A 14590-nucleotide genomic window follows, 5' to 3' on the forward strand; every position below is an offset into this window, starting at 1 on the left:
GATCATAGATTAGAACTAGAAGAGACCTTAGAGACTGCTGAGTCCACTTCTTCATATTATAGAGAAGGAAACTGAGACCCAGAGTGGTTAAACAACTTGCTTCTTGCAGTCACAGAGGTAGCCATTGACAAGGCTAGGATTTGAATCCAGGTGCTTTGACTCTAAAATGAACACTGTTTCCACTGTACCACGCTGTAAGAGTAATCATAGAAATAGGAAGAGGGCCAACAGCACTGTCAGAGAAACCAAGAGTGGATAGAGTTTTTACAGAGGAATGGCAGAAAGATCACTGGAATGGCAATTGGGAGACCTGATTCCTCTAGTTGTGACTCTGCCAAAGATTAACTATGTGATTTTAGGCAAGTCACTTCTCTTTGGGCCTCCATTTTCTCATATGTAAAATGGGAGTGTTGGACTAGGGGATCTCCGAGGTTCCCTATGATTCTAATATTTTATGATTCTATCAAAAGTGGCAAGGGGTCTCAGTGAAGAAAAGGAAGAGAAGTGGGACAAGCTCACTGGATTTCACGATCTTTGATGACCTTGGAAAGAGCTACAATAATTCACAAACTTCTCACATGTTGTTGATCTTTTTTTGGCCATAGAAGCACATCGGACCAAAGCGTTCGTGAAACATTGGGCAACGATTCCTAGATTGCTCCCCTGGATTAAAGAACGTGGATTCACACCATCGAATAGGGGTGGGGAACCTACAGACTGGAGGCTTCATGTGGCCCTCCAGGCCCTTAAGTGCAACCCTTTGACTGAATCCAAACTTCACAGAACAAATCCCCTTAATAAAAGGATTTGTTCTGTGAAGTTTGGACTCCATCAAAGGCCACACCAAGGACCTAGAAAGCCACATGTGGCCTCGAGGCTGCAGGTTCCCCACCCCTGCCATAGAATCTCAGATTTGGAATGGACCTCAGAGACCATCCTCTCTAACTCACAGAAACACAATCCCTTTCCTATCACACCTAAGAAATGGTCATTTAGACTCTGCTATTAAAACCTCTAGCAAGAGAGAACCCACCTTCTCCCAAAGCAGTGCATTCTACTTTTAGGTAGCTCTAATTGTTAGGAAGGGGCAGCTAGGTGGCACAGTGAATAGAGTGCTGGGCCTGGAGCCAGAAGACTCATCTTCCTGAGTTTAAAACTGACCTCAGACACGTACTAGCTGTGTGACCCTAGGCAAGTCACTAAACCCTTTTTCCTTAGTTCCCCATCTGTAAAAGAAGTTGAAGAAAGAAATGGTAAACCACTCCAGTATCTTTACCAAGAAAACCTCAAATTAGGTCACACAGAGTCAGCCACAACTGAACAATGACAGCTGTCAGGAATTTTTTTCTCATATTAAATCTACATCTTCTTGGAATTCTTCTATGAATTCTAATTCTTAAAATATCTTACTTATATCAAATCTAAATCTGCCTCTCTCCTACTTCTACCCATTTTTCCTAATTGTGGCCTCTGGGGCCTTCTTCCACATAATTCTTCTTCAAGTCCTTGAAAGAAAGCTGTCATATTCCCACAAGTATTCTCTAGGCTAAAGAAGTCTACAAATACCATTATAATTCTGTTTTCCTAAAAGTATCAATCAATAATTTCCCAAACTTAAATTCAAGCATCATAGGATCATAAGATTTTAGAGCTCTGAAGGAATGTGGATGTCATCTAAAGAGATTCAAAGACGTGATGGGCTCTCTAGTATGTCAAACATTTGTTATCCAGCCCTGACTTTACTACAAAATGAAAATTGTCTTCAGAGTTTCAGATGCATAAAGCTAATTTGTTTTTTCTTCTGTTGCATATCCCTTTAATTGTTTCTACATTGACTATGTTGGACACGATGGGAATGACATTAGGAGAAAAAATAGAATTCAGCCATCGAAGTGACACCAAGACAGGTATCGACTTGATGAGGAAACATCAGGCATTCCACCCAAGAAGACAGCCCTAGAACAAGCTAAATCTTGTGTGGGTTTTATAATGACTGACATGTGTGGAAAATACTTAAAACATGAATACATTTTGTTGCAAAGTATCTCTATAAACAAACCAAAGCTTTGTTAGCAACAAAGACATCATTGCCGCACGATGAAGCATTCCTGGATATTTCTGTGGTGGTGCATATTATTCACCCATGTCTTTGTCCCTAGAGAGCCTCTCTGCCTTTGCATTCCTTTGGAAGTCAATGGAGGTGACATGTGAGGCAGAAGGAACAGACAGGAGGAAAGGCCTGAAAGCATATACCTTCCAGTTTACCATTAGGTCAGTCCCATTTTTCTATTTCCTGCTTACGCATGGCCCAGCAAGTCTGACCTAGTGCTTTATCGCAACAATGCCTTCACTATGCTCACTTGCCTACACATGGAATGGGTATCATCCCATGCAAAAGGAACAGATCATATAATTCCAGGCCAAAGTAAGGCTCTTCAAGGTTGTGGTTGATGTCCCATCTTCTTTACAAATAGAAGCATTTGTCACAAATGGCTTCTTGAGCAGGTTCATTGGTATACCCTAGGAGCCATATTAAACATTAAATGTCAACGTTATTAATAATAGAAGTACTAGAGCACTGGGCCTGGAGTCTAGAAGACCTGAGTTCAAATGCAGCCTCAGATAGTATATACTAGCTGAATGACCCTGTTTGCCTTGGTTTCCTTATCGGTAAAATGAGCTGGAGAAGGAAATGGCAAACCACTCCAGTATCTTTGCCAAGACCCAAATGGGGTCATGAAGAGTTGGACACAACTGAACAACAGCAACAAATTAATAATAGGGAAGTACTGGAAGATAGTTACCACCCATACTTGCCATGTTTGGGCCATCCAAATCTACCAAATTGTATTGGGGGATTTGGGAATGGAACTCATAAGAGGTAGCTTAGAATAAAAGCTCTAGTTGTTATGCATATAACTCCATCATGACCCACACTATTCTCATCTTCTATTGCCACTTAAGGAACACAACATATGACACTTCACCTCTGTCTCTCAGCTTCCCTAGCTTCCCTTCCTTCCTTCAAGACTGCTTAAATTCCGTTTTCTATAGGGAACCAAATTAGATGGTCTCTATGGTTCTTTCTGGCTACAGGTGCTATGAGCACAAGATCCCATGATTCTAAGTGCCAAGGAAAGCCATATAAGAACAGCAGATTGTCTGTAGTTTTGTCCTAACCATGTTCTTTGGAATCTACAATTCATGGTGGGTAAGCTCACTTTTGTCATTGTTTTTTGTTTGTTCATTTATTTGTTTGTTTCGGGGCTTTTAAAGCCATCTCTGCAGTTTTGGAGTGAAAATTGCATGTAATGCTAATCCAGAGAAGCTTCTTATTCAGCATGACTATCCCTGATGCTGAATGACTAGAATTTTCTATAGGGTGGGTACAGATAAGACTCAGAATAATGTGTCGTCAGAGTCATCTTCTCATTGTGGATAAAATGATCAAGGATACAACTCCTCTCAGGGATACAGGAGGAAAGGGAAGAGTTTGTGATCACATGGCTTTGACAAGAGGCATGAAGCAGAAATTGTTAGCTATAGAGAAGAAAAATGGGATTGGGTTGGAGAGAAGTCTTTTGTTTTCCTGGAGTCTGTAATCCTCCAATCCTTAATGACTACACTGCCCCAGAGGACAAGGCAGTAGGATAGAACTTTGGACCTGGAAGCAACAAGACTTGAATTTAAATCCAGACTGAGACACTTACTAGCTGTGTGACCCTAGTCAAGTCTCTTAAACTTTGTCCATACAGTTTACTCATTTGTAAAACCCATGGATAATAATAGCTCCACCTCCCAGGCTTATTATGAGGACAAAATGAGATAATATTTGTCAAACACTTGGCAAAGCTCAAAGTGCTATATAAATGCTAGCTAAGGGCAGTTAGGTAACACAGTGGATAGAATACTAGGCTTGGGGTAAAGAAGGCCTCAATTCAAATCTGGCCTCAGACCCTGGGCAAGTCATTTAATCCTGTTTGCCTCAGTTTCCTCATTTGTAAAAATGAGCTTGAGAAGGCAATGACAAACCACTCTAGTATCTTTGCCAAGAAAATCCCAAATAAGGTCACTAAGAGTCTCAAACAACTGAATTTTTCTTGGGAGAGGGGGAGAATATTCAGTAGTAGCACTCCTATCTATGCAGCCTGTTTCAGGTAACTGCTCCTGTTCTACCCTGAGAGCATTACAAAACCCTAAAGAAGTTAGTCCTTGTTGCCTGTAATTTGAGAAACAAGTAATATAGACTTTCAGAGGGCCTACCTGAGTTTGAGCTCTGGCTCTACTTGTTACACATTCTATGACCTCGGACAAGCCATTTAAACCAGCTAACCTCAACTTCCTCATTTCTAAGAATGAGAGGGGATCTAAACAACTTAGCAAGCCAGGTTTCAAGCCCAAATCAAATGTGTATTCCTCATTGAGTAATGAGCTTTCTTCTCACTTCACGCTCTGTTGCAATCTCATACAGAACTGAAGAGGTAGAGGTTATCTCAATGGACGTCTTGTCCCACTCATACATGAAAAAGGATTCACTACACAATATGTAACAAGTAGTTATCCTGCCTTTATGGGGCAGCTATGCAGTGCTGTGGATAGAGCACCAGGGATGGAGTCAGGCAGACCTAAGTTTAAATCTGGCCTAAAATACTTATTAGCTATATGACCCAGGGAAAATCACTTAAGCCTTGTTTACCTCAGTTTCCTCATCTATAAAATGGGGATAGTAATCTACTTCCTAGGGTTGTTATAAGGACCAAATGAAGTAACAATTGTAAAGCTCTTAGTATAATGCCTGGTACATGGTAAGTACCATATAAATACTATATAAATAACAAAAAATTGTTATTATTATATTTGAGAGCAAATCCCTACATCTTAAAGCAGGACATTCCAATGCTGGATAACCATGATTGGATAGGATAGGCAAGTTTTCTTTATATCAATTCTAAATTTGTCTCTTTGTAACTTCACCCATTGAATTCCACCTATATTATATTTACTTATTTATTTTCATTAGGCAACGGGGTTAAGTGACTTGCCCAGGGTCACACAGCTAGTAAGTGTTATATGTCTGAGGTCACATTTGAAGTCAGGTCCTCATGAATCCAGGGCCAATGCTCTATCCACTGCACCATCTGGCTGCCCCTTACCTATATTACATTTGGTCAGCCTCTAGACGTACTTCCTAGCTGTCCTAGACATCTTGTCATGTACTCTACTCCAACATCCTTTTCCCACTTGGAGCAGCACCTTTCAGACCAGGCCTCCAATGTCCATGCTCAGAATTGAGAGATACACTGGAAGTCTGCCTTGGGGCTGAACTACCATGATTGGTGAGCAAGGAAGTATAAACTCACCTAACCTGCCTTATCTACCTGACCACCAGAACAGGCTTTGCATCCATCTATCCGTCTTAAATACCTTGCTACCTGGTTTGCCATTACATCTCCTCCTCATCATTGGGGAGTATCAATCAGGCTGCCCTTCTCATGCATTGCTGAGGGCACAGTTGAGTGGAGGAAGTCCTTTCTCCTTTTTTCCCTTCACTTTCTCTGTGGCAGTCCCTCCCGGCATTGCATTACTTTGTATTGCATTGTCAGCGTGTAGTTCTTTAAGAGGTCAAGGGACAACATTTATACCATTTGTGGGTAAAAAGGTTAACATCAGAGGGAAGGGTTATCAGAAGTTTCACTGGAACTCCAACTGACTGCGGGGAATGCCTTCCAATTTGACCAAATGCTGCAGTGACTGTAGAAGGAAAGAAGCAGTATTTTTAAAGTATTTAACTGCCTTATTGTATTTTAAATCTTGAACTGTTGTTGTTCAGTCATTTTCAGTTACCACTGGCTCTTCCTGACCCAATTTGAGATTTTCTTGGCTAAGATACTGGAATGGTTTGCCATCTCCTTCTCCAGCTCATTTTACAGATGAGGAAACTGAGGCAAACAAGGTTAAGTAATTTGCCCACAATCACACAGCTGGTAATTATCTGAGGCCAGATTTGGACTCAGGAAGATGAGTCTTCCCAACTTCAGGCTATCCACTTTACCATCTAGCTGCCCGTTGAATTCCTTTAAAGCCTCTCCTTTAAAGCCCATTATTAATTCCACTTCTCTGAAGTCTTCCCTAATCTTTCCTATTGACTTTGCCCCTAAGACCTCACCTGGTGTTGTTTCATAGTATTCTAAAGTTCTTATCATATTGTATATTGTAGTTATCTGGATTTTGGTGGGTCTTATCTCCCTAGTAGGGCAGTTAGCTGCATGCGTAGAGCACTGGGCTAGGAACCAAGAGGACTCAACTTCCTGAGTCCAAATCTGGCCTCAGATATTTACTAACTGTGTGACCCTGGGCAAGTAGCTTAACCCGATTTGCCTCGGGTCCTCGTTTGTAAACTGAACTGAAGAAGGAAATGGTAAATCATTCCAGTATCTTTGCCAAGAAAAGCCCAAATGAGGTCATGCAGAGTAGAACACAGCTGAAATAACTGGAAAACAGCAAATATCTCTCTACTAGACCAACAGAACAAGTCTGTCTTACTAATATTTTGTATCTTCCCCATCTGTGCTTTGTATCAAGTAGGTACTTAATGTTTGTTAAATCAAACTTAATAATTTCTCAGAGTACATACTTGAAAATACACTAAGCCCGTCAGTGAGCAACATTTGCTTAGAAATTAGGCAATGTAGGAATAATAATATTCCATAGAGTTTTTTTCATTTAAACCTAGGAAATTTGGAAAACTATCTAAATTGATTTTTTCCCTTTCCAGACCCTAGGGCAGTGTAAGGAGAGCAATCAATTGGCTTCAGGGACTTCATACTAAAACTGTGGGAAGGAATTAATTTCCCGAGGCGCCTGAGTGCTTTCTCAGGTTTGACTCAGGCACCAGTTCTCATTGCTTCCTGTTGGTAACATGCAGGTCACCTGTTAGAAGACTGTTCCACAGGGTGTGTTATTACCCCACAGGTCCTGGAATTTTAATTATTCTTAACTAATGAGGGAATCATCTATGACTACACAACAGAGTGAACAAACACCTAGAACTATTTTCCTTCCTTCTTCCTAAGGGAAATCTCTTTTAATTGCCCTAGAATTGGCAGCAAATAGAAGGAATTGCTGGGTGGAGAGGTAGGGGTGAGTCACACTGATAAGCTCAATCTAACCTCTGTTAGTGAGAAGCACTGTAATACTGCAACTTGAGCATACTCCATCTAGAGAGACTGGCCATATCTATGTTTTTGAAAAAATTAGGTCACAACACAATTGATTCTGTGTCCTTAGCTATCATGGAAGCTGATAAAAATTCCTAATAGTTGATCCAATCCTCATGCAGATAGAAAAAAAAAATTAAGCTACTGTGCACCAGCTCAGCTTGTTTGGTCCTGTTGCATAGACAGAAATTGAATATTGGTTTAAAAAAAACATTGAAAAATGCACAAGACAAGATTTGTGTGTGGAGAGAGTCTTAGTGTCTCACTTCTCAGAGGGACTTGGGCAGCAGCCTGTCCTCCAGACATGTTCACCTCGTGTAGGTGTTCCTCCTTCTGCTTCAGTACTCATGCCCCATGCCTGAGTTACCACATCCTTGTTCTCACCTTGGATTGTTCAGGGTAAAGTATTCAGTCTCAGCTTGATTCTTCCTGTTGTCTTAATAACTCCCCTGCATTTAGGGAATATAAGTGGCTCTGCCTTTGTATCCCCAGTGCTTAGCATGATGACTGAGCAAAAAAAAAAAAAGCAGTAGGTACCTAATAAATGCTTGTCACTTGATTAACACGAACCACCCCCCACAAAGAAAACATCTAGCAAGGTAAAATTGCCTCCTGAACCTCTCAACTCATAATACATTCTAAAGGCAAATAATAGCTTTGGAATCCTACATTTTTGTTTTGTTTTATTTTGTTTTTAATAAACCATCACCCTATTTTACTCTGGGCAATTTAAGAGCTAACTGGAGAGTCTTGAAGTAGAATGAGGCAAAAGAATAGTTCTATCACTTTGAGGATGAGTGATTTCTACATAAACCAAACAAGGGAGCCAGGCAGAGGTTATTCCTATATTGTCTATAGATTTGTCATCTTTACTGAAATAGATGTGGAGTATTTTTGTATTGTGAAAGATTTTTTCTCAGATTTTTAAAAAATACTTAACAACATAAAGAGAAAGATACGATGCGTTTTCATTAGTTAGTACAGCTAAGCTGAAAATAAGAGAAGTTCATGTAGCTATCTTATAAACACAGTGCAAATGTTCATGAGCCAAAAAAAAGAAAAAAAAACCCAAACCTTGCAAATGTGAAAGAATGACTTCATAAAGTGCTTTATAGAATGAATCATTTATTTATTCATTCATTCAACAAGTATCTGTAAGCTCCTACTAGGCATCAGGAAGTCTACTAGTGTTACAAAGACAAAAATGAAACAATTCCTGCCCTCACATAGCTTGCGTTGTGCTGGATGGGAAGCAACATATACAGTAACAACAGGGAAAAGGATTCTAGCACCTGGGAGAGTGTCATGAAAGCCCTTAGATGTGGCACATCAGCTTTTTGTTTTTAAATTTTATTTTAATTCTAAACTTAAACATCAAATAAAATGGTAATTGCTGTATACATAGAGCAAAAAAAGATGAAAATGAAGATATTTATTATGTACAACTTATTTTTCTTTTAAGTGTGTAAGTTATATTTGTAGCTTTCAAAGCTGTCCTACTTGTCTGTACTTCTTTCCAGTCTTCCTTCTGATTTCTTTTCTATATTTTTAAAAAAGATGCTTCAATGACTCTCTTTTCCTTTTTTGCTACCCTATCCCCATCATGTCCTCCCCTTGTACCCTCATTGGAAAAGAAAAGAGAAAAAAAATATTCATAGTCAAGTAAGACTAATTCCTACGTTTTCTATGCCCTACAAAGGTATGTCTTATTCTTCATCTTATTCTTCTGTTATCTCTCTCTAAAGAGGTGGGTAGCCTACTTCATCATCAGTCCTCTAGAATCAAAGGTTGGTCATTGAGTTTTCAAGTATTTCCAAGTTGATTTTATAATGTTGCTGCTATTGTATAAATTGTTCTGATTCTGCTCAATTTATTCTACATAAATTCATACAAGTCTTCCCAGATTTCTCTGAAACTATCCTTTCATCATTTATTACAATGTAATAACTACCCATTGTCTTCATATATAATTTGTTTTGCCATTTGCAATAGATGGGTTCTCTCTTAATTTCCAGGTTTTTTTTGCTAAAGAGACACACTAAGCTTCTGCTGAGAATCTATCATTACATCCATCCTTAGGTTTTTTTTTTCTTTCTTTCTTTTTTTTTGCTTTTAGGCAATTGGGGTTAAGTGACTTGCCCAGGGTCACACAGCTAGTAAGTGTCAAGTGTTTGGTCTGAGGTCGGAATTGAACTCAGGTCCTCCTGACTTCAGGGCCGGTGCTCTATGCACTGCGCCACCTAGCTGCCCCCATCCTTAGTTTTCTTAAAGCCCATTTCATAGGATCACAGAATCATAGGATCTTTGACCTAGAGCTGCAAAGGAACTTAGTCCAACCTGTTCATTTCATTGAGGAAGCTGGGACTCAAGGATGCCAGATGGCTTACCTAGGTCATACAAGTAGCAAGCAGTCCTTGGGCCATCTCCTAAGGGATGCCTTTCCCTGATTCCCCAGGTTTTCAGAGTTCTCTCCCTTCTCTAATTATCCTGTTCATATCTATCTGTTTACATGTAAACCCTCACTTGATATCACCGCCTCTTTTTCTTCGCCTTTTATTCCTCATTAAATACCTTGCAAAGCTGTCTACACTGACTGCCTCTACTTCCTCTTTCTTCCTGTCTTCTAAACCCTCTGCTTCCAACTAAATCATTCAACTGAAATTGCTCTGTCCAAAGCAGCCAACGAGCTCTTGCCAAATCTAATGGCCTTTCTCAATCCTCATCCTTCTTGACATTCTGCAGCATTTGACACTGTGGATCACCTGCTCCTCCTACATATTTTCTTCTCCCTGGGTTCTTGGGACATCATTCTCACCTGGTTCTCCTTTAATCCATCCAAGCAATCATTCTCTGTCTTTTATTTGTTCTTCATTCATGTTGCTCCCACTAATCACAAGTGTCTCCCAAGGGTCTGGACCCTCTTCTTTTTTCCATTCTGTATGACCTCAGCTTGGTGATCTCATCTGCTCCCCTGGGTTCAATTATCCCTGTGCTGATGATTCTCAGATGCACATATGTAGTCCTACTCTGTGTTCTGAGCCACACATTAACCACTGCCTTTTAGAGCAGCTGGTGGTACAGTGGGCAGAGTACTAGGCCTCAGAAACTTACTAGCTATATGACCATGGACAAGTCACTTAACCTCTGTTACTCCCAGTTTCCTCAATTACTCAATCAATAATAATAGCACCCATTTTGAAGAATTGTTACGAGGATCAAATGAGATATTTGTGAAAATAAAAAGTACTTAGTATAGTACCTAGTGCTGTATAAATGCTTCTTCCCTTTCCTCCCCTTCCCTTTCAGATGTCTCTGGATGTTCTATAGATGTCACAAGCTCAGCACGTCCAAAAGAGAATTCATTATCTTTCCCTCGATCTTCCCCAATTCCAAACCTCCCTATTACTGTTGAGTGTATCATCATCATCCCAGTAACCCAGTGTCATCCTCAGCTCCTCATTCCCTCACTTTCCATATCCAATCCATTGACAAATCCTGTTGATTCTACCTTCCCAGCATCTCTCACATATGTCTGTTCCCTTCTCTCAACTCGTAGCCTAGTTCAGGTTCTTAATCTTTCTCCTGAACTATTACAACAGCCTTCTGGTTGGTCTCCCTGCTTTGAGTTTCTTCCACTCAGCTGCCAAGATGACTTTTCTTTTTAAGGTTTTGTTGATTATTTTATTTTTACATCACAAAACTTTACAAATTTTTTATTGATGTTTTATTTTTACATTACATAATTTTACAAATTACTCTCACTTCTTGAGTAGTATCTTATAACAAAGTGAAACAGTTGAGTAAAACTAATTATAGAGACCTTGTCAAAAAGTGCATGCAACATTTCACATTTGTAGCACACCCCCCCCGGACATACACACACACATATACACCTCTCTATTTTTTTTATTTAAAATTAACAGAAATCTATTTTTTTATCCTTCTCAACCTCTTAGGCCCTAGGGCAGGGAGGAAGAAAAAAAAATCTTGTGACAAAAAAATCATAGCCACATAAAACAAATTCCCTCAAGGCTATACACAAAAGTATATGCCTCATTCTACACCCTAAATACATCATCTCTCTGTAATGAATAGCAGGTTGCATTATGGTCCTTCAGAATCATGAATGGTCATTGTACTAATCACACTTCCCACAACTTTCAAGGTTGTTTGTTTTTTAAGGTGTTGTATAAATTGTTCTCATTGTTCTGTTCATCATTCTTCATCAGTTTATAAAAGTCCTCAAAATTGTTCATTTTTATAATATAGTCGTTAGAGCACAAATTATTTTTCTGGCTCTGCCCAGTCTGCATCAGTTCATATAAGTCTTTCCATGTCTTTTTGAAATCTATTTTCTCATTTCTCATAACTCAATAATATTCCATCCCATTCATATACAACTACTTATTCAGCCATTCCTCAATTGATGAGCACCCCTTAGTTTCCAGAGTGTTTTTGCCACCACAAAAAGAGATGCTATTCATATTTTGTAGGTCTGACCATTTCACCCCGTATTCAACAAGTTTCAGTGTTATTAGTAATAGGCTGCCTCCTATGCCTGGAAAGTTCTCCAACTCTTGACTTCCCAGTGTCCTTCAAGATTCAGCTCATCTCTCTCTCTGCAGAAGAATTTGAATATGAAACTTGGTTCAGCTATGTTACTTTGGTCAAGCCACTTGATGGGCTTTCCATCTAGCTTGTAGATAGTTTTCATATCCCTAGTTATTTGCATGTTTTAACCTCTTCCCCCCTAAAATACGAGCTCCTTGAGCACATAGGCTGTGTTTGTAATATTAACTAATTGACTGACTGATTATATTTTCCTAGTGTAATATAAACTCACTGAGGAAAGGGATTGTATTCCATTCTGCATTTGTATCTCCAGCAAGTGGCATGATGTTTTATATGCCATCTGCACTTAATCAACGTTTTTTGTGTTGGATAAGAATGAATTATATTATCAGAATAAGAATGAAATTTTTCCCCTTTCAATTAGCTATTTGGACATACATAACTCAAGTTTGAGGGTCAGGAAGCCTGGAACAGTAGCAGTAGTAGAATAAAATATTATTCAAAGTTCTGTGATTAATAATTAAGTCATTAAGTGGTAAAGCTCCACAAATTGGAATCAGCCTTTCAAGAATAATTCCACCATACTTGAAAATTTCATGAAACATAGTGGCAAAGATTTAGATATATTCAAAATTATATATTCAAAAGAATGTTAAATATACATTATCAAATTAAATTATATTAAATATACAATATATTAGCTAGAATCAAAATGTTAATTACACAGATCTTGGATAAACACATCATATAGGATAGTTTCTCTAGTAAAATGATTATTCATAATATAGCTAATTCCATTTAATCCTAGGGTGTGTTATATTGTGCAACAGATATGTTCTCATTACTGAATTATTCTATAAAACACATCCAGGCATGCCTCATGACAATAATTCCTTGCCATCCTGCTTCTCCGGCCTCGGAATTATCATCACAGACTTATGTTTTCTCATAAAGTGGTACCCCAAGCTTCCTACACAATAAGAGTACTTCCATGCTCAAAGTACCATCGTTTATAAGTGGCAAAATTGGTAAAAAGAAGTTTACAAAAATGGGTTGTGTAATTCTGTAGGATCCTAGTATCTAAAACTAGAAAGACTCTTAGTCCAGCTCCTTCATTTTACAAAGGAGGAAACCAAAGCCCATCAAGTGACTTGCCCAAAGTAACATAGCTGAACCAAGTTTTATAGGAACTATCAGAAATTGACTGATCAAACGATGCTGTTATGGTTCCTGAATGGATTACTACTCTTCTGACCCAGTCATCCCTACTTTTAACCTAGTCAAATTGCTCACATATTCTAATAGTAATTGGAGCTAATTATCATGTTATTAATAAACTTGGTATTCAATTAACATGCATAGTTTATGTTGTCCAGAGCTCATTATCATTGGCTTCCATGAGGGTCTACTTTACTGTAAGAACACAAGGAGTCCATATCATAAGCAGCTCACATAAAGTAACCAGACCAATGACAGAATTCAAAGAAAGTAGAAAATCCAAAATATATAAGGAGTAGAGTTAAGAGTCTCAAGCAATGAATAGGACTTTGAGTTCAAAGAACCGAGTTTGAGTCCTGGGCCCATCACTTAGCTGAGTGACATCTGTGTGATGTTAGACAAGTCAGTTAGTCTTAGTTTACTTATTTGTAAGAGTGGCATGATAGTCAATAATAACTCATCCTGATACAGGGCTTTTAGGTTTACAAAGCACTTTACTCATAACAATCCTGTGAGTTATAATTCTAACTACATCAGTCCCATTCAATTAGACCACCATTTATTAAAAACCTACTCTATGCCAAGCATTGTGCTAGGGGAGCCAACCAGAGATAAAGAGTTTATGAGGGCAAATGATCCAGTGTACAAAAAAGCATAATTTAATTTTAAAGCATTATCTCAACGCCAGCTGTTATTCTACTGTGTTGCAAATGCACTAGTCTGTGTATTTTCTTGTTCTTTTGTTGTGAGGAAGCAGATCTATCTAGTGAGAGCAATGTTTGGTTCTTTCCTGATGACAGGACAGTGCTAGTTTGTATTCATATTTGAGAGTTGAATTCACATTGGATATTTAGGGCCTGTGCTTTATGATTCATTTTGTGAGCCAGTCACCAACAGGATTTCAAAATCCCTGAAAAAACCCTTAGTTCCAAATGAGTGTTGGGTGTCCAGAACAACAGCCCTCTCCTGACTCTGACCTCTATGAAAGGTTCTCAAGTGTTTCTTGGAATAATGATCGAAGCGTATGGAGTCATTAGGAGGTCCGTTACGCTGATGGTCACTCACATTCCTCACTTATTTGACTAATGTTGGTAGAGGCTAGAAATTTATGGCACCAGCTCAGGCCAATTCCCAAAAATTACTAGTTTGAATGTTAGAGCCTTACTCCTGTATAGTAAATGCACCAGGAACTTAACCCATGCAAGTCTTAGAGGTACTCTGAAAGATTAGGTGATTAACCCATGGTCACACAGCTAGTAAGTGCCCTTTGGGATTGGAACTGAGGTCTTCCTGATGCTCGGTCCAGTACTTTGTCCCTGACACTACCCTGTGTCTCTTTCATATGTGGAAAGAAATACGAATGGTTTAGTTGTTACAATCAGTTCCAGACATTTCCTTCTACTTAACTTTTTTCTTACGCTGTCAGTCACACATTTAAGACATGCTGTGCTTGATAATTGTCCCTTACTTTGCCTCAACCGCAGTAAGGAGAGCTGCTCAAATTCTGGTCTTCATTGTAAAGACAGTGCCATCTAGTGACTAAATATTTCCAACCCTGATTTCAAAATCCCCACATTCATTAA

The sequence above is a fragment of the Phascolarctos cinereus genome, unplaced genomic scaffold (genome assembly GCF_003287225.1).
Source record: "Phascolarctos cinereus isolate Bilbo 61053 unplaced genomic scaffold, phaCin_HiC Scaffold_726;HRSCAF=1367, whole genome shotgun sequence".
Taxonomy (NCBI): Eukaryota; Metazoa; Chordata; class Mammalia; order Diprotodontia; family Phascolarctidae; genus Phascolarctos; species Phascolarctos cinereus.